Source organism: Aedes albopictus, chromosome 2, assembly GCF_035046485.1.
Source record: "Aedes albopictus strain Foshan chromosome 2, AalbF5, whole genome shotgun sequence".
NCBI lineage: Eukaryota > Metazoa > Arthropoda > Insecta > Diptera > Culicidae > Aedes > Aedes albopictus.
Window position 1 is genome coordinate 3,638,998 of NC_085137.1, and position 22,235 is coordinate 3,661,232.

Sequence of the window (22,235 nt, forward strand, 5' to 3'; positions counted from 1 at the left end):
TTCCCCAAGTGCCCTAGAGCATTAGTTGATACTTGGTACTTCAAGGTAACTCTATCACCTACAACTTTGCCGAAGACCGCATTGAAATCGGATGCCTCATTAATTAGTTACCGATTTTTATCCAGAATCGAAATCTTTACTCGTGATGGTTGAACTAATCGATGGGCATCACTGCAATTTGCAGTAAAACATAGTAGCCATGATTTTAGTGTGCTGTCTTTGGCGCCATATACAGCAATGTTGCCTGCTGGGAAGCTGGAGGATCACTGTTAAAGTTTGTCCAGTTGGATACAAATCGATAGCTAATTAATGAGGCGCCCGATTTCAATGTGGTCTACGGCAAAGTTGTAGCTGATAGAGTTGCCTAGGAGTACCAAGGGTCAACTAACCCTCTGGGGCACTTGGGAAAATGCAATGAATGAAATACATAGTTTTCCCATAGTAATTCCCATACAAACTTTGATGGGCTTGTGCAGTCTCAATTTTTAACCAAATGAGCTCAAATTTTGGGAGAAGGCATATAATCTGATTACAAATCGAATAAGCGATGTGGAGCAAAAACCATTTTTTGAACAGCGGGTGTCCAAAATATATAGTAAAGAGGCTCTAAAATGCCTTGAGGTGTCCAAACATCAAATTTTCAAGAAGAAATGACCATATGGATATTTTTAATGGATAGTGAAGGCTTGTACTATCATATTGACATGATCTTCATGTCTAACGTCTTCTGGATCTGTTTGTTTTTTACTTAAATTCAAACCAATGTCCTCTAGGGGTCGAAAATTCGACCGTTACCTTATCATTTTTACGCCTGGAATCGATGCACCAATGCATGAACCCTGTGCCAAAAATAAATATTTCCCACTGACACACCGAGAACCGCATGACCTTAACCTTATGCTAATGCTAATGTTCACTTATTTTACGAACAATAAGGGCTTGATTTCCATTGTTAAACGTTACAATTATCAACTGTGTGTTTTATTGTAAACAATTAAACCTATCATATGTTAACAATACATATTTACCATGCAATGAATAACATTTTTTATCCGGGTAAATATCGATTATATTCTACTTTACTAGTACAACATTAATTGTCTAGATCCCGTTTTGCGGAGATTCTACTGATAATCAGAAGCAAAGCTCAATTGCACATGTGGCGCCTTTCTAAAACAGTAAATTACGAATCCTAGACTGAAATACTAATGTTACAAATAGAAGAAAAGTGCAATTATTGCAGATTATCATAACGATCCACATTGGAGTAAATCACATCAAAACCTGATCATAAGTGGAAAAACTCAAAATGAAGTAATTAAGTTTTCCGTTGTGTTTTTGCTAAGTGTAGATATCGTGTAATTGTTTGACAGCTAAGCAGTGTCCAAATGTTTTGTTTACGCTTATCAGAAGAGGTTAAGTGAAGCTGAAGTTTAGCCGTTTTCTTTTATATAACTCACAGCGCGTGCTAGTTTTGACCGTACAAAGTGAATGAAATTGATAGTCAATCAATTCAACGATGCAGTTTATTAAAGAAGGTTAAAGTTGTTATTCTGTTAATTTGAAACCCAAACAAATTGACGTTGAATTTACATACAATATATGAAAATATTGAAAAATAATATTTGATGGAATCCTTTACCGTACATTCAAAATGAAATAAGTTGATTTTCCGGCTGTTTCCTGGAAATCTGCTTTTAGTGTATGATAAAACTATTGTTCCTCTTTCAAATGCAGAAAGAAAACCTTCCGGATGTTTCCGATTTCAAAAGTTGCAACACTTTGAAAAAATCGTGATAATCATATTATTATATGATATTATTTGCCTTAAAACACTATTTGGCCATCTGAACTTACTTTTGCTGAAAACTAGAATTCAACAGCTTTCAAGCAAAAAAAAGAAGTTCAAAATCGGTCAACTGGTTCAAAAGTTATGATTTTTTGAAAAATTTTAGTTTCGAAAAATCTTGACTCCCTGGTCACCCTAATGACGAAATAAAAAAAAAATACGAAAACTATGAAATACGTTTCATTACTAATTTGGGTTGCATTTGGGTTGCGAAAATGCGTCAAAATAATTTTGATCAGTTTTGATGTACTAGGTGCTCCACTGTGCCATCGTACAATGTATTGACCACAAATATGTGAAAGTTGAAATTTTTTCGTTACCTAACCTCACATTTGATCGCCGATCGAAAAACATTTTCGCCGGATCTCCGCCAGAGAGTAATGTCGTAACGAAAGATGGAATATCAAAAATCACACCTGATCGTCACTACAATCGTAACCAGAATGAGCTTGCTTGCATTCGAGCTCACAGTCTTCTTCTTCTTCTCTCGACTCGACACGAGCTTCATGCTCGCCCTTGCCGTCGTCGTTCACGCCTCGGCTTCGGGTCGTTCCACCGTCTCGCTCATGGTCTAGCATCAAACGAGCATAGCAAACCTTCGTTAAGTTTTGCTGTTTTCATCGTTTCTCTGCTGATTCGCAAAGCGCATGCATGTTTCGTTTTGTTTTAATACACACCTAAATAAATCCAAGTAAATTGAATTTATGAACAACCTATACACACTACAAGTAAGTCTAGGCAAAGAGCTCACTGAACTGTCAGTTCACAGCTTCATGACGTCATCTTGCAGTATTCTATATGTACAGTGGCGCCTTTGTTTACATGCGGCGAATGCTAGAAAACTTTGCTTCATTGATCCATTCCTTCTCTAAAATCTTACGCAGTTTCTTCCACAAGTGTTCACACGATTTCTCCCAGATAATTCCCGGAGATTTGTTAGAGTTTGGCCAACACTCCAGCCAGCTCCATCCAGCTGTATTTGCACCCCTGCTTTTTTTCCCTCCCCTATTAGGGAAATTAAGCCACTGCATCCGATAAGCTGAACTTTTATGGCTTACCGTTTAAAGTTTTATCAGAGATCTACCCATTTTTCTCGGATTTTCTTCCGGGAATTTCGTTGAATTCTCAGGGACATTCCAGGGAGTTTCAGGGGATTCAGGGAATTCTCAGTAAGAATTCAAGGGAAATATAGGAGGTTTCTTGGGGCACAGATTAACATACGTATCACTTGGAACTAAATGTGATTAATATTATAGTAATGAAAACATAATCGCCCAATGCTAATTATACTGCGTTTCGCTGAGTATATGGTGTTAGTATGCAAACGTCAAACAGGAGCTAAAACGATGCTAATGCTATGAACGAGAGGTTTGCAAACTACATAATACATATTTCAATTATCCGTTAAAAAGTAAAACAATGGAGAGCGAGTAGAGTGAGACGTCTGTTTGTCTGCGCTTAGGCTATTGTGGATCGGATTTCATGGGTCTGGGATTTCAGGGAGATCTAGGGAGTCTCAGGGGGCTCAAGTAAGTTAATAAATTTAACTACTTACAACTGACTACTCAGTGTCGGTCGACCCTCTGGCCTTTTATTGATTTATGATTATGTTTTGCATTCCACACTTGTGTTATGTCTTTCATTGATTGTGTTTAATTTAACTAGAATGAGTGCTGCTGAACTGGTGTTGCTAAGTTGGTGCTGGCTGGTGTTGGCAAGTGCTGCTAGGGTGGTGCTAACTAGTAGTCTCAAGGGCTCAGGGGGCTAGGTATCTCAGAGGGCTCAGGGGGATTTCAGCGGGTATCAGGGATGTTTTAGAGAGCTTCATGGGATTATAGGGGATTACTGAAGGGTTCATGGCATTTCAGGGCGTTGCAGAGGGTTTCCGGGGATGGACGGTGGAGTTAAGATGATTTAGTTAGAGGATTTCAGGGAAGTTTTAGCGTTTTGGGGGATTTCAGGTATGGCCCTGGAGATTCCTGAAACGTTCTGAAATGCCTCTCAAATATCGAAAACGCCTCTGAAAGAACTTTAAACGTCATAAAAAACTCAAACTCCTGAAATCTCCTTGCAATGCCCCTTAAGCGTACCTTAAGGTGAATATATAACGAAGTCACACTTAGAATTTTCAAAAGCACAAATCTGAAGAACCGAGAGTTGGTTTGCGCTGAAATTTTAATTTAAACCTTCTCCTCTGGAGCTCCCTTAAACATCCCTGAAACCCTCTTCTTTCAGGTTTGCTTGAAATCCCAGAAAACTTCCTTGGTGCAATCTCTAATACCCAGGAGCAAAACCCTTCTTCAAGAGCTAAGTTCCTGCATTTAAAGTACGAACTTAATTTAATGCATAAAATCCCTCTCTATCTACCTTGTTATGCATATTTTCAATTTATGCATCCCCATTCCATGGCATTAAAAGAGGTTCCAGTGTATTCCGAGAAACACTCGTGAAAAATCCGGGCTAGAACTCCCCATATTTTATTAGAGAAATCCCAAAAATGACACTTAAAACAATCCCAGGGCTGTGGAGCGGATCAGGTTTGATGGTTAAAGCCCGTGACTATCACACCGAGGACCTGGGATCGAATCTTATTCCAGACAAACTCGCAAAATGTGAGTTCTTTCTTCGGAAGGGAGGTAAACCGTGCTTAGGGCTAAAATTCTCGTTTATATAGAAAAAAAAAAATACCACGGCAGTTTTAGGTGGGGATTAAGGATGGAACACTGGGAGTAATCCTGGAAAAAATATCAGTGAGGAAAATCTCAGGACGATGACATCTAGAAGTCTTGAAAACAGCTGCGAGAACCTTGAAAAAAATCGCTAGAAGAACTTTTTGAGAAATTTTAACATAAACTCCTGTAAAAATGCCAAAAGGAACTCTGAATGAATCCAAAAAGAAATATTTTTAGAAAATCCATAATAAGTTCTGAAAAACTTTGAGCAACACTAGGAAGAATCTTCTCAGAAAAAATCAGGGGCAAACTCCGAAGAGAATGTCAAGTGAAACTTCCGGAAAAATCTCACGAGATTTTTTAAGAAAAAACCCAGGAAAAACTCTAGACGAAAGCTCACGATAGAATTGGAATATATGTAGACGATTTTTCGAACTGATTTGCAAACTTACTGTCCAAACAAACTTTCACTGTGAGATTTCAGGACTTTTCTATGAAAAAATATTCACGGTATATTTCTTACACAAAAGACCATGCTTGGGTTCATTTACAAAAAGTATTAGTTATTTCCATGTCTGACTGTTGTCATATCAGGAAACGTCAGGTGCCTTTCTTTTGTCATTATACAAAGCTTGCCATAAAGCAAAGAACACGCATGGGTATGAAAGCTTTTCTAACCGATTTTTTCATTCAGGTAGTTATTCAATCCTTCCCCAATAACGCTTTATGAAATCAAGTCACAGATACACAACTTTTAATATTTCGTACAATTCATGGGAAAACTCGTGAACGTTAGCCTTAACTGTACACTTTATGTGTGACATAAATTCTAGAGTTTTTCACGATCAAAATGCCAAACAAAAGCCCATGTACTGGTTTATTAAAGAAGCAATAAATGCTATTCGACCCCGTGATTTTCAGATTTATAAGAATTGTACAGTTGAACCTTGAATTTATCTTTCTTTCCGAAGCCGAGATTCTTTATATTTCGATGTATGTCCTGGCACATTCGGGACTTCAGTACACGCACACAATCGAACGCATAACCACATGCGTTGAATTTCTTCCTAAGGTGTCGTTACAATTACTATTTGTTGAAGTCTTCACAACACGTATGGAAAGGCCTTTATATGCTCCCCCGCTGCTTCTTCTCGAATTAAAGAACTATACTTCTTTACAATATTCATGGTAGTCTAACGCCGTCTGAAGCTGCGTACACGTGTCCATGTGTGAATTTAGTTTTTGGTGGGTCTTCTCGAGCAAAAGAATGAGTTTTCATTTATCTCCTGTGAGTCGTAACTGCTCAACCGAAAAGACATCCACGTGCATAACTTCTTCAAGATCATAAGTGTTTTTTTTTTCACCCATGCATTTCCGATGGCTTGCTCCGGTAGCACGTGTGGTTTTATCGGTTGTCCTCACGCGTTCTAAATTTTCCAACTCATCAACGATTTTCCAGTTTCCGACGGTTCTGAAACCTTTATTTTTCTGCAATCCTCTCTGAAGCTTCACAAAAATCCATGTGTGGATTTTTTCCATTCCAATAGTTCTCCAATCTCGTTCGGAACTTCACAAACGTACATGTGTGATTTTTTTCACTTTCCGACGAAAATCCAAACTCGTGTGAAACTGCACACAAGTATATGTGTGGATTTTTCACTTTCCGACAGTACTCCAAACTCGTCCGGAACTTCACACAACTCCATGTGTGGATTTTTTTCACTTTCTGACAGTACTGAAACTCGTCCAGAACTTCACACAAGTCCATGTGTGGATTTTTCACTTTCCGACGGAACTTCAAACTCGTCCGGAACTTCACACAAGTCCATGTGTGGATTTTTCACTTTCCGACGGTACTCCAAACTCGTACGGAACTTCACACAAGTCCATGTGTGGATTTTTCACTTTCCGACGGTACTCCAAACTCGTACGGAACTTCACACAAGTCCATGTGTGGATTTTTCACTTTCCGACGGTACTCCAAACTCGTCCGGAACTTCACACAAGTCCATGTGTGGATTTTTCACTTTCCGACGGTACTTCAAACTCGTCCGGAACTTCACACAAGTCCATGTGTGGATTTTTTTTCACTTTCCGACGGTACTCCAAACTCGTCCGGAACTTCACACAAGTCCATGTGTGGATTTTTCACTTTCCGACGGTACTACAAACTCGTCCGGAACTACACACAAGTCCATGTGTGGATTTTTTCAATGAAAAAAAATCTTATTAAACCACCCGTTAGATGGTTTTCCACGGTTTACGCTTGATTTCAAACATGTTCCATACGCTTCCAAAATTTTAAGCACACGCGCTCAAGCAAAAGCACAAACCACGTGCGCAACTGGTGCTTTTTCCATTCCGGCCGCTTCATGGATTTCACACACGTCCATGTGGAATATTCATCCGAATCAACACTCCTAACCTCACTTGTTTACTGGCGTCACCAGCGTTATTAGCACATTCATACTGCATAACTTTGGACCAGAAAAAAAGACTTCCGTGTCCACCATTTCGCTTATGTTTGAGAATGTTTTCAACTTTCACATGTTTATTTGCTGCTCAAAACTTTAAGCAGCAAACCTGGCAAGGAACGCCAATGTGAATTTCTGCACTGTAGTTTTAGCGGACTGCTGCAACTTACCGAGGAGCGTGTTGTTGTGGCACGTGTTCACTGTTCGATTGCTGCGATGCGAAAGAGGACGGTCGTCGGCAGCGTGGTCTCTCGTGCCAAACTAGCTGGCGCCTTTGTGACGCCGACGACCATTCGCGGTCGCGCGTCGCGACGTCGCTGAGTCGCGATGTCTGATGGTGCCCGGTGCCCGAATGGAATTGTCGCGATCGGGTCGCAGTGTTCGATGATGCTCGAATGCTGCCGACTTGCATCTCTGCGCGTAGGGTGTTCAACTGGTATGCCACACACGGTATAGCAAATGCAGATTTAGAATGAGTTATGTTTAGTTTATTCTCCATGACAAACGACTAATGCTTCCATAGACCATACTTACCGTAAAAACGGACACGGCTTCGAATTATTCCCTGAGGAAACTGAAAAAAAAACACAGCTTCGGCGAAATTTCAGTTTTTTTTTCTTGTTCGTAACTGTTTTTCGTACTACATTATATAAAATTCCCATGTAAAATGCATGGAGAAACGTTTCCTGAATCGCTGTACAATGTTGCTGTGTACAATGTACAATAATATGTCATCATATGCTGGTTTCTGTATGACAGTGGATTCATGTTTAGATACCGTTCGGTCAGCAACGACCCACAAAACATTAAGCAATCAAGTAGGCATGCAGAACTCCAGTCACCCGCGTCGTCGTCACTCTCATAGTAACGTCAAAGTGCAATGACAGAAAATATCCATAAAGCTTCCGCTTGCTCGCAACGAATCTAAAGCGCACAGTTCCGATATAGCGTGCTGCTACAGCGAAAACGCGTGAACACTACTGTCAAAATGCCACCATCACGTTTTTGTGTTATTTGACCGATTCTGATCGTCAGCTCCGCGGACATTTTCAGGGAAGTGGATGTAGAAGCTCGCTGCTGCTGCATCCGGTGCATCGGCTGAACTTACATTAGTATATAAAAATCAGTTGGAAGCCGAAACTGTAAAATAATGAATTCCGGCTCCGTAAAGCAAAAAACTCGAATGAGCCCATCTATATACATAAAAATGAGTTTAAATTCCCTTTGAGGCAACAAAACTCACGAACGGATGAACCGATCGGCATGACTCTTGCACGGTTCGATTCGTAATCATGGTGGCTGCGTTTATGAGTAAAAAAAGTTACGAATATCAACTGAAAAAGTAAGAAAATTGATAGTAATAGTCGGGTTCTGGGACTTCCGAAAATAATATCTCGCGAACGGAATGCTGTATGAAGCTGAAATTTTAACTGATCAATAATCAAAGTTGGCTTGACAAAATGTCAAAATTTCAGCTTAATATATCATTCCGTTCCCCAGATATACATTTGAGAAGCATCTGAACCCGACTCCGGATAATCGAGTCCGACCTGTATTTTAAGTCATAATCGCATATACGTACGGCTGACTGACAATTTTTATCGCATATGATGTTATTTTTTTTAACTTATTGCGATGTATCTGGTAAAATTAATTTTTATAATGTATAACTACATCGTAGTAGACGATATTCTGATGTTTTATTGTGACGAACTTTACTTATTCGCAAAAGAGTTCGTGCGGACTCGCAAAGTGTCAATTGAATTCGCATAATTGCGCACTGCGATGATTATACGACTTCACTTGGTAATTTCATTATTATGTCAGTTAAACTCGCATTAGTGGACAAACTAAATCGCATAGAAGTAAAAATAAATTCGTCAAAATGTGCATACAAACTCGTATAATCTAGAATTGTTTACGTTGGTATATTGCGATGAGATATGTGATAACAATGAAAGAGATGCTGTTGGAGTGCCAAAAAGCTACAAGAAAGTTAGCAGTCAGCATTATGGTTACAAAACAAGTTAAAAAGTCATAATTTTTGTTTTGTTGACCTGATAATTAACAGAGGTGATAACTGTGCGGGAAATCACGCTTCGTCATTTGAGCTCCAGATAGCTTGTTCGGTACAGCGCAGGGAAACCAAGTGCATTCCAACAAACACTGAGGTGACTTAGAATGTAATGACAATTAATCAGTGTGTTTCATAAGTGGTGTTTGGTGTTAAGTGTGAAGTGTGGCTCGAAAATCCAAAGGTTCTTAGTTCGATACTGAGGTGACAAGAATTGTTTTTTTTTCGATTATTATAAAGTCGCATAAAATGCTATATTACATCGCAATAGTGCATACCGTGCATCGCATAATATATCACTCCAAGTCATATAGCGTTATTATTTTTCGTCAATGCACGTATAGCGCCTCCACTTTTGTACGTATAAGGCACTTAGACTGCATCTTATGCGATGTAACTTTACCGCATAAAAGTACGTATTACATAAACATAAACTTCTTTTAACGTGCAAATTGCTTGTCTGGGTGTGACATGAGGCGATTTCGTGTCAGATAGTAATGTAACACAATATTTTTTTTTTTTTTGATAATTTCGCTATGTCGTAGTATTTGGTTGTATTCTGTGAGCTCCAGTAAGTATAATAGATTATGTAACATAACTATATATTGCCAAAACTGATACTTCAATTGCTGTAGATACTAGATATTAAACATCATAATAGTTTGGATGGTCCCAGCTGATCTTATGATGTCTATTAAATATACAAGAGATTTATTGGATCATAGCTTTGTATGATGAAGGAAGCTTCCGTTACACCCGTAGACTTTAGAGTGTAATCTCACGAACGGTTTGGATGACCTAGGATATCCCAACAGGTCTGATACTGTCTATTGAATTTTCCAGAAGACTCCCTGGACATGATAGATTACAAATCGTAGCTTTGTATAATGAAAGAAGTTATTGTTACACCCGTAGACTTTAGGATCTATACTCAAGAACAGTTTGGATGACCTAGGATATCCCGATTGATCTGATACCACAGACAAACAGACGTAACACTCTGATAATTCCCATCGTACACCGATTTAACGGTCTTTTTCAAAATTTGATAGACAACTGCCCAACCGTGGCGCTCGCATCATTTTTGTTCGAGTTTGACGTTTGCTCCCTACCGCCATCTAGTTGGTGGTCGGCCAAACATAGTCCTTTTAGTATTGGGCGAATATGTTTCTGTGACTATGATTTGAATCGAAAAATATTTGAAGTGTTACGTCTGTTTGTCTTTGCTTATGCTGTCTATTGAACATCCAGAAGACTCATTGGGCATGATAAATAACAAATCGAAGCATTGTATAATGAATTAAGTTACCGTTACACCCGTAGACCTTAGGATCTTAACCAAGAACAGCTTGGATGACCTAGGATATCCAAAAAAATATACTGCATGATATTCGACCCTTTTAATGCTACTGAGCACCAAAACAACAGAAAAACGTAGAAAAAATCCATAATAACGCTTGGAAAAATTCCGGCTTCAAAGGATTAAACTAATTCAAATTAGATCATTTATTTTATATGACGAATCATTTTTATAATGAATGGTTAATGAGTGTTTAAATTATTTTCCTAATGATTACTGATTTATGATTAGATTGTGAAAGCAGTGTGACTAACATTATTAATTAATAATTAAACAACAAATTTTTGTGATTATGATTAATGATGATTAAATTTTTGATTGATCATTAACGCTCTGCTTCAAAGATACATCCAGAAAATCATTAAGAAATTCCTTCAGGATTTTTTTTTCGTTTTCCCAGGAATTGGGTTTTTAAATTTTGGAAAATGTATTGATTTTTTGATTTTACAGTAAAACCTCCATGAGTCGATATTGAAGGGACCATCGACTCAAGGAAATATCGAGTAGTAGAACAAAAATCCTTTGGGAAGCTTTTTGGAGGGACAATCATAGTAACCCAGAAATTATTTTTCAGTATGGAAAAATTTACCTCCATGAGTCGATATCGAGTCAAGGAACATCGACTCATGGAGGTTCGACTGTATATGAAAAAGCACCTTTTTCTGTGTCACTATGATTTTTTTCAGATTTTTATAACTTTCTTTAGGTATCTAAAATCAATTTCAAAAAGATTTTTTGAAATCACCTTTTGACAGCTGGGTAACTGTTTGACAGCACCGCCCAGTACAAACTGCGACGAGGGGTGATTCGACAAATCGCTCCCATACAAACTTCAAATTGTTTTTAAAATAGGTTCCCGGGCTCCAAAATTCATGAAAATTTGGATTTCGGCTCAGTTTGACATGCAGATTCAGAATATCGAATTATCTCAACACTGTTAAAGAAGCCAATTGATTAAAAAAAAAAACAAAAAAATCCTCAAGTTATTGCTACAGGTATTTTTTATTTTCAACACCGTTAAAGCAGCCAATTGATTTAAAAAAAAAAACAAAAAATTCCACAAGTTATTGCTACAGGTATTTTTTTTTTTTAAATTCAAATTTCTTCAGGGAATCATTCAGTAATTTTTCCGGGTACCTTGCAGGATTCGAGATTGTTATAAAAATGTGATGGAAATCTAATTGGAATTACTGCAAAACATTCTCCTGGAGTTATTTAAGAGGGTGGAAGTTTCAAAAATTACTTCTCGCTTTAAGGAAGGAGGGGGCTTCATCAAAGTGGGACGGGGGTTGAAAATTGACATTTTTTGTACGACTTCGTTCATGGTCTTTCTACGGAATCAATGGACCCATTTTTTAAAGTTCTTTATAGAAATTCTTTGTAAAATTTATGGGGGAACTTAAGGTATCCCAAAATATTATTTCTGAAAGGATATGTGGAAGATTACAGTTACAATGTTATTGTACATTGATAGACGTTCCAACGTTGCAGCGATCTTGGCAGTATAAAAATCACCATGGGTCCCAAAAGTAAATAAATCATGTGCAAATTAGCATAGCATAGCATAGCATGAATACTTGCACAAATCTTGGATGGAGTTGCAAAGTTGAATATTTCCATTGACATTGCTGATGTCGCTACTATCTTCAATGTCATAGATTCACTCAACTCCACACACCTGGCCAAGTCCTTGCAAGCATTTATAAATCCCTTCATCAACTTAGAAAGAGCCCAGAACTGAAGCATCTTCCAATAGATGAAAGGATGTTGAAAATAGCGAATTTTCAACTTATATGCAGTTAAATATACTGAAATAGAATTATTTATAAATAAATAATATTGGAAAGATCTCACCAATTGTTGTGGGGGTTTTGTGGTTCAATACCGATCATCTAATTGTTTTGATTAATGTTCTTCTCTGTAAAGAACAACACAATACTCAGCAAAGAACAACACAATACTGAACACTAAACACCCGCGCATCTATTGTTTTGATTTTCACTCGAGACAATAGCGAACACGATCGATTATGCTGCCATACTCACCCCTAACAGGAGCGATGCATGCACAGCAAAGAACAACACAATACTCTAAATAAATCATGTGCAAATTATGCAAAAATTCAACCGACAATAAAACATTCGTTTAAAGAGAGCAATCTCCAGGTTTTCCGGAACACTTGCCATTTTCACTTACTTTTTGCACACACATGCCTGGGGAGCTAAACCGCACTAAAACAAACGAGCACTGACATCCAGGTTTGCACTCGCTTGCCATTATCCAGAACATTCGCTATTCTCCTGACAGGATCGCCAAATGTGAAGCTTGGAATTATTGTGGACAAGCGGGTGCCCTCAGGAAGTAATTTGTGTTTACACTTAGACGTTCGCGAAGTAGTGACGCGACGACAGTTTGCCGCCTACTAGATTGCTTGATGTGCATTTGGTAGACCATGTGACACTAGCGTGCATAGTTAAGGACAGACTTGTTAGAATCCCCACAATGGCAGACTGGCTGATATTTAGGACTGTTTTGTATATCTCAAAATAATTTTTGGTGTATCTTAAAGCGTATTTACATTTTTTTAAAATCATTGAAAAATTGATGTTTTAGTCACCTTTTGGAAGTCATTGTTTATTTTGTACTTAATCGCTACAATTGACACATTTTAAATTTTTCCCAAATCATTCTATCCAAGTTTAATATGTAGTTTAAGGGAATCGAATACACTCTAAAATTATTTTCCTTAAAATTACACGGAAAATAAAACTTCCTATGATAAAAATTTAAAATAAAAATATTTCAACAATAATCATAAAATCTCAAAATGTTTTCATCTAAAAAAATCCGTACTCCAAATAGGCTTCCAGGAAAAATATAAAAGTGTGGGGATGTTCAAAAATAAAAATTATAAAAATCAAAAACTGAAATTCACGAAATCGAGAATTAAAAAGAATCATCTTCCAAAACATGTTTAAATCGATTTTAGATGACGAAAAATGATATTTAGATCCAAATCAAAAATTTGGGTATTAGAGGCATTTGCATGTAGGGACACAGCGCTCCGTTAGGCACACAGTTCGTCACCTGCATTCACTCATCCTCGCCTCAATTGGCGGCACTTAACAGTTCATTAACTGTTCATTAAAATAATTTCGTTTTGGGGTACTAATGTGCCGTAATTACTTCTCCGCAGTCAGGAAATTCAGGGGATGGATCAGTCGCTCACTTTTTAATGGCCCATTTTGGATAATAACTCGCTAATTGAAGGAAGCAGTTTGACACCGAATACCGCGCGCAATTATGACGGGAAATTAGTCTTATGACTGAGAGGAAACCAAGCGGAAATGCACTCTGCAAGATATGCAGCAGGTTCCTCTTGAACCGATGCAATAATTTTGCATTGACTCAATATGTTTTTTGAACTAATACCAGTTTTATGATCAATGTTGTCAAGCAGACGTCGATATCAAACGACAACAACCTCTTCAACAAACAAATTACAAAAAAGATCGATAAATAAACGCATAAATTGCTTAAATTATATGATCACGATACCCGGGGAATGCAAACAAATGAATATAATTTCCGAAATCGAGCAAAAATAAACACTGGCGTCTCGGACATCTTCAGGCAATGGCAACACGGGTGGAAATTTGAAATTTAAATGACATTTTATTCCCAGCAGGCTGTGTGCAGATCGGGATTCTTTTTTCCTCACATCCATGCGCACATGCATGGCCTACTACTGCAACCCAGCAACTTGGAACTGACTGGTCGATTTCACTGCCAAACGAACGCACGAGTAGTTATCATCCTTTCATTAAACGTAGGAAAATCAACAAATCATTTTGTGGGAATACGAAATTAATTTCGATGTGCTCGTTGAATATTTCCACAATCGAGAGAGTCCAACTCGGCAACTGACTGCATGCGGAACTGGATCCACTGCAGTCGTAGAAGAAAAAAAAAACGTCTCGATTAAAAATGCGCGATTATTGAAGGAAACAACATCTCTGTCGCTGGGAATGAATAAACAGACCGGGGTGTATAATTAAATTTGAGCAAGGTATTTTCGTTTTTTTTTTCGTATTCCTCGTGGTCTGTTTAATTATACTTTGCTTTCAGTGATTTATCGTTTTATGATTGCGCACAATTGAAGATGTAGCAGCTCGATCGGTGGATTACTAATTTTGTGGAGCTTGAAAGCAGCACGCTTAATTTCACAATTGCTCGGAGCAAAACAAATTATAGGAGCGATCTCCGGTAGCGGCAATCGTTTTTTAGATACCATCTGGAAACCTCTAATTCCCTCTAATTGAATATTTTGATACATTCATCCAGTTCGAATAGTGTATGTGGTGTCCCAAATACAAACAGGCGAAACACTTTGAACTTGTAATGATGATGTAGTTTGTGAATGTGATTTAAATGTTTTGATGTATTCGGTTTATGACGTAGATACAGATTTAAATTTCAGTTCATTCAGAATAAAAAATCAGTGTAACATTTTTGCAGTTCAACTGTTATTATTTTATTTATTTACGACTAAACCACCATTGAGTATCTAAGGTATAAGAGTATTTGAGGAATTTGTGTTAAACGTTTAGTGGAGTTTAACAATATTTTTTGTGCAATTTTGTGTCATAAATTCCTTTTTGTACTATTCATTTCAGTGGTATAATGGCTTACTTTTCCGTACCGGTTCGTTATGGAACTGAAGTGAGTTTCATAATGAAAAATAATTGCATGAAACTTTGTTTTGAACTTATATTGCAAAATTTGTTTTTTTTTTTTCAGCACTCTTCGTTTTTATCCATCTCAGTAATCCTTGTTCAATAAATATACGACTCGTGCGGAAAAAAAAAATCAACTTTTTTAACTTGTTGCATAATAAGATTGATGCTAACACAATAATCGCATGATTTTTAATATTTAGGTTATACATATGCATTCTGATGACAAAAACGCACAATTAGTTTCATGAGTGTACCATTTTGACTCTAGCCGTAGCTTATAAAGGTCCAAGCAAAACATGAATTACATTAATTACTAAAAATGTGCTGTCTTCGGCAATTCATGGGACTATGTAGAGAACGTATGCACTGTAAAGAAAAGTTCTATAATTTATTTCATTTACAAAATTTTGAACCCGCCGTCTCCGGCTGGGCGATCTAAAGCCTTATCCACAGGGCTAACCCGAGCAGAAGAGAATTACGACAGCATAATTAAATATGTTCACGGTGCTTCATTTACCGTTATTATAAAAAAATAGACCATCAAAACCTGAAACGCCATTCTCTTTCTTCATCATTCCTACACCTCTGGGCAAATTAAAAAAAAAAAACGTTAGACGAAATTTTGAGTTACGCCCTTTTAAAGGGCCTAACCCCTAAAAAATCAGAGTTTCTATAGAAAAACATCATATTTCGTAACAGAAGCATGTTTCTGCCATCAAAATTTGAAACGCCAATCTCTTTCTTTATCATTTCTACACCTCTGGACAAATTTTTAAAATAATCGTTAGGCGAACTTTTGAGTTACGCCCTTTTAAAGGGCCTAACCCCTAAAAAATGAGGGTTTCTATAGAAAAACATCATATTTCATAACAGAAGCATGTTTCTGCCATCAAAATTTGATACGCCAATCTCTTTCTTTATCATTTCTACACCTCTGGACGAATTTTTAAAATAATCGTTAGGCGAACTTTTGAGTTACGCCCTTTTAAAGGGCTTAACCCCTAAAAAATGAGGGTTTCTATAGAAAAACATCATATGCACAACATCATATTTCATAACAGAAGCATGTTTCTGCCATCAACATTTGAAACGCCAATCTCTTTCTTTATCATTTCTTCACCTCTGGACAAATTTTTAAAATAATCGTTAGGCGAACTTTTGAGTTACGCCCTTTTAAAGGGCCTAACCCCTAAAAAATGAGGGTTTCTATAGAAAAACATCATATGCACAACATCATATTTCATAACAGAAGCATGTTTCTGCCATCAACATTTGAAACGCCAATCTCTTTCTTTATCATTTCTTCACCTCTGGACAAATTTTTAAAATAATCGTTAGGCGAACTTTTGAGTTACGACCTTTTAAAGGGCCTAACCCCTAAAAAATGAGGGTTTCTATAGAAAAACATCATATTTCATAACAGAAGCATGTTTCTGCCAACAAAATTTGAAACGCCAGTCTCTTTCTTTATTATTTCTACACCTCTGGACAAATCTTTAAAATAATCGTTAGACGAAATTGTGAGTTACGCCCTTTTAAAGGGCCTAACCCCTAAAAAATCTGAGTTTCTATAGAAAAACATCATATTTCATAACAGAAGCATGTTTCTGCCAACAAAATTTGAAACGCCAATCTCTTTCTTTATCATTCCTTCACCTCTGGATAAATTTTTGAAATAATCGTTAGCCGAAATTTTGAGTTACGCCCTTTTAAAGGGCCTTACTCCTAAAAAAAATTGGGGTTTCTATAGAATACCATCATATTTCATAACAGAAGTATGCTTCAAAGTACAAAATAATGAACAGTATCATTAATAATGCTACAATTTGATACTATGCACTAATATTGAATGCATTGTGTATAAAAATTAGCCATAACGCCAGTATAAGTGAAGTATTCTTTAACCTGTAGGATACGGACGTTGTTGGCTTCATTTACTATTATAGCCAGAACAATATACAATGAAAAACATAAACGACAGTTCATTTACTTTTTCATTCATATAGTTAATGTACACCCATAATCTGAATTTCAAAAATAATGTTGGTCAAATTCTCCAGTTACGCCCATTTGAAGGTCATAAGTACTTATAGTAGAATTATTATAAAACTTACTTTCATTTGATCACGTTTATTCTTCGGTAACGTAGTTTAGAAGTTAAATATAGAACTATCATTACAATTGATCATCTCAATCCTTAGTTTTGTATGTTTATTAGTTGAAAACAGCATTCACCAATAAATCTAACGAATGGGATAGGCACATGCCATCGCTTGTTTTGTCTTTAAAAAAGCAATACAAAAAACTTACGTCCCACGCTATGAATGGCAGTTGATACAAACATGATTGCTTCCTACATGTTTGAAAATACTTCCCTTATGTTAGCGTAATGGCCAATTTGTATACGAACATCAATACAAATAGCCAATATTAGCGCATAGTATCAAATTGTAGCATTATTAATGATACGTTTTATTATTTGGGACTTCAAGGCATGCTTTTGTTATGAAATATGATGTTTTTCCATAGAAACCCTCATTTTTTAGGGGTTAGGCCCTTTAAAAGGGTGTAACTCAAAAGTTCGCCTAACGATTATTTTAAAAATTTGTCCAGAGGTGTAGAAATGATAAAGAAAGAGATTGGCGTTTCAAATTTTGATGGCAGAAACATGCTTCTGTTACGAAATATGATGTTTTTCTATAGAAACTCTGATTTTTCAGGGGTTAGGCCCTTTAAAAGGGCGTAACTCAAAATTTCGTCTAACGATTTTTTTAAAAATTTGCCCAGAGGTGTAGGAATGATGAAGAAAGAGAATGGCGTTTCAGGTTTTGATGGTCTATTTTTTTTTTGATAATAACGGTAAATGAAGCACCGTGTTGGCATAACAACTGAATAATGCAATCAGTACCGTAAAATGGGGTGTTAAGGGATTCATCTTTACACACTACTTTGAAAAATCGCCAAACCGTATAAAAATTGATTTTGTTATTCCAAATTCGCTTCAAATGTGTGTTGGAAATAAAGGCATACTATAAGGATTACCACTCATGAAAACACGTTTTAACTGGACACTAGACATTAAAAATAGAACTGCATTGCTTTCTCTCAATTTCGCTACCATTGAAACATTCATTTGTGAGGTGTAACCGTTGTTACAAGGTTCAAATAAGTTTTTTAAATATGCTCCATGTTAGTCGAGAATTTAGGTAGGTAGCGATCGAAAAGCTAAAAGGCCGGGAGAATTACGTGTCATGGGCGTTCGCCATGCAGATGACGTTAATACGCGAAGGCTCCTGGTGCGCAGTAATGCCGAAGGAAGGTCAAGTCGTCGATGAAGATATCCAGATGCGGGCGTTATCAACAATTTGTTTAAGTCTCGAAAAGACAAACTACAGCCTGGTCATGGATGCGAACGACGCGCAAGAAGCCTGGAACAAGTTGAAGTCTGCATTTCAAGATGATGGAATTTATCGAAGGATTGGTTTGTTGCAGCAGTTAACGTCGATACGTTTGGAGAATTACGACAGTACGGAAGCCCACGTGGATGCTCTCTTCTGTACAAGCCACAAACTTGCCGAAATCAATTTCCCTGTTGCTGATGAGTGGCTGGCTTCGCTGTTGTTGATGGGATTACCTAAATACTACGCCCCGATGGTGATGGGTTTGGAAGCGTCTGGGCAAGCTTTGAAGGCGGACGCAGTGAAAGCGAAAATCCTTCAAGACGTGAAGGTGAAGCATGGACCACGGAGCATGAGAGATGAAGAAGCATTCTACAGTGGCGCGGAGCGAGGAAATCAACCCCAGCGGCGTAAGAACGATTCGAACAGAAGCAAGAAAGACCGATCGTGCTATAATTGTCAAAAGGTAGGACATTATGCAGCGAATTGCCCGGAGAAAGCAACCCAGAAGAGCAACAAAGGACGTGCAATGTGTGCAGTACTGGCAGTGGGCGACGTGGACCAAGGAGAATGGTACTTCGACTCTGGTGCCACCACGCACATGGCAAGACCTGGATGGAACCTACGTAGCAAACAGGAGATTTCATGTCAAGTTGGTACGGCGAACAAAGCTAAACTGCGTTGAAGGTCCTGTGGATATTCAAGATGTCCTAGAAGTCCCGGATTTGGCAGCAAATTTGTTGTCAGTCAGCAAGATATGCAGCAAAGGCTTTACGGTGACGTTCACAGCAAGCGGATGTATGGTGCTGGATGAAAATGGAGAAGTTTTTGCATTGGGCACGGCTGACGGAGGATTATATCGGCTCAATCGTCAAGCAGAGCATACGTTTTTGTCAAGTGAGCTGGAGGTATGGCATAGAAGGCTTGGGCATTTGAATGTGCAGAGTTTGAAACAATTGAAGCAGATGGCCAACGGTTTCGAATTGAAGCACATGGAGAATTTGAACTGTATTGCGTGTTGTCAAGGCAAACATTCCAGAGATGCGTTTTCGAACAGTGAATCCAGAGCAAGCAAACCATTGGAGCTCGTACATACGGATGTATGCGGACCATTCGAGGTGTCATCATTGGCGGGTAGCCGTTATTTCGTGACTTTTATCGATGATGCTACGAGGAAAGTGTTCGTGTATACCCTGCGGAGCAAAGATCAAGTATATGAAGCTTATGAAGATTTCAAGGCAATGGCTGAACGTCAAACTGGACTTAAACTGAAAGTTTTGAGGAGCGACAACGGCCGAGAATTCATCAACGGACGGTTCAGTGCAAGTCTGAGGCAGGATGGAATCAGACATCAGAGATCTTGTCCGTATACTCCAGAACAGAATGGGATAGCGGAACGGATGAACAGAACAATCCTGGAGAAAGTCCGAAGCATGTTAAATGACGCCAAGATGCAGAAGAAATTTTGGGCGGAAGCGGTGAACACCGCGGTGTATTTAATCGCTGTCCGACGCGAACCCTGCAAGGCAAGACTCCAGAAGAAGCATGGACGGGGAAGAAACCCTACGTAGGACACCTGAAGATATTCGGTTCTGTTGCCATGGTACATGTTCCGAAGCAGAGAAGGTTGAAGTTAGATCTGAAATCGACCAAATGTGTATTCGTGGGCTACGCAGATGACGTGAAAGGCTACAGATTATACAACGCGACAACTGGTGAGATCATTATTAGCAGAGACGTGAAGATCATCAACGAAGGTCAATGTGATGGAGAAGTAGTCAACGCAGATGAAACAGTGGAATTTTTAGAAATCGAATTTTCGGAGGCGATGGATGAACCGAGAGCTACTGCGACGCCAGAAGTAGAACAGATTGAACTTGAATCGACTGCAGGTGATGATGAAAGATCCAACGTAGGACAGGATGAAGCAGCCAGTGATACCAGCAGCAGTTCTGGAAACGATTTTGAAGATGCCAATAATGAAATTGCGCTCCCACCGCAATCAGTTAGACCAGCTTCTGTAGAGCATGAGTTTAGGCGCAGCGGTCGGGAGCGCCGCCACCCAGGCAAGTATACTAATTTTATTACTTTATAGTACGTATACTGGCCAATGTGTATCCCAAAAACCACAGATGAAGGCAAGTGTAACGAACGGCGGTTTTAAAATGAGCGACATCGAGACGATGAGCGATCCAGTCAGCTACGCCTACGAAGAGGCGTTGAGCAGACCTGATCGACAACTGTGGCTTGAGGCGATGCAGGCGGAGATCAATGCACTGGGGACCAATCAAACGTGGAGGTTGGAAGACTTGCCCGTCGGAGCCAAAGCCATCAAGAACAAATGGGTTTTCAAAATAAAGCGTGGACCGAACGGAGAAGTTGACTGCTACAAGGCACGATTAGTGGTCAAAGGATGTTCGCAGAGACCCAGCATCGATTATGACGAAGTTTACGCCCCGGTCGTGAGGTATTCGACTTTAAGATATTTGATGGCATTGGCAGTGAAATTCGATTTGGAGATTGATCAAATGGATGCCGTCACAGCATTTTTGCAAGGAAAGCTTGAAGATGAAGTAATCCACATGCAGCAGCCGGAGGGATTTGTAACAGATCCGACGAAGGTATGCCGGCTTCAGAGGTCGCTTTACGGCCTTAAGCAATCAAGTAGGATATGGAATCAGCAGCTTGATAAGACGTTACGAGAATTTGGATTGCAACAATCAAGAACGGACCCTTGCTTGTATTACCTAATCAATGGGAGGAGAATGCTGTTTATAACTATTTATGTGGACGATTTCCTAATTTTTACCAACGATGCCAAAATGAGGAACCGATTGAAGGCATTTCTGTGCAACCGATTCCAGATGAAGGATTTAGGCCAAGCAAAGTATTGACTAGGACTTCAAATCAGCCGGAACAAAGAACGAGGAGAATTATCAATATTATTATTATTATGTTTATTTTTTAACTTCTGATTTTGAAAGAGGGAAAAGCCCCTTTGAGTGATTTCCTTACATTACGAAATCGTTCTCAAAAAGGCATAAAACCTCTTTTTCTTTTCAAAAAAACAGTAATTACAAAAAAACGAAAACTTAATATTAAAGGCTCATCCGGAATTGTTCCATGCCAGAGCCGACGACATCCAATGGGCCACTACACGTATGGAAATCAGGGGTCAAATACTTGATCGGAATCATCGGAATCGTATCCTAGGGAAGTGGTTTCTAAAAATAAAAAAGGAAAAACAAAGCAGCGAGCATCAAATTTGACAAGAAATTTCATTTAAATATTGATATACTATTTTTAAGATGGGCAGAAATTTAATGGCCAAAATATCTCGAACAGACACAGGAATATCATTGCTCAAGCAAACCATTCTATCCATAAGTTTTTGTCTAGGTAATTTATAACGAGGACATTCAAAAACAATATGATCTATATCTTCATATGATTTATCACATGCACAAAGATTACAATCTATTATATTCATACGATACAAATAACACTAGTTTACAGCATTTTTGAACTCGGTAAGCTGATGATCGTTTTTGGTGTAGAATCATGCCCTGAGTTCGAAAACGCGAAGGAAAAAAATTACAGTAGAGCGGAAATTTTTTCGACTTTCCATACAAGGTTGATGATTTGAAATCGATTTTTGTTCTATTTTTA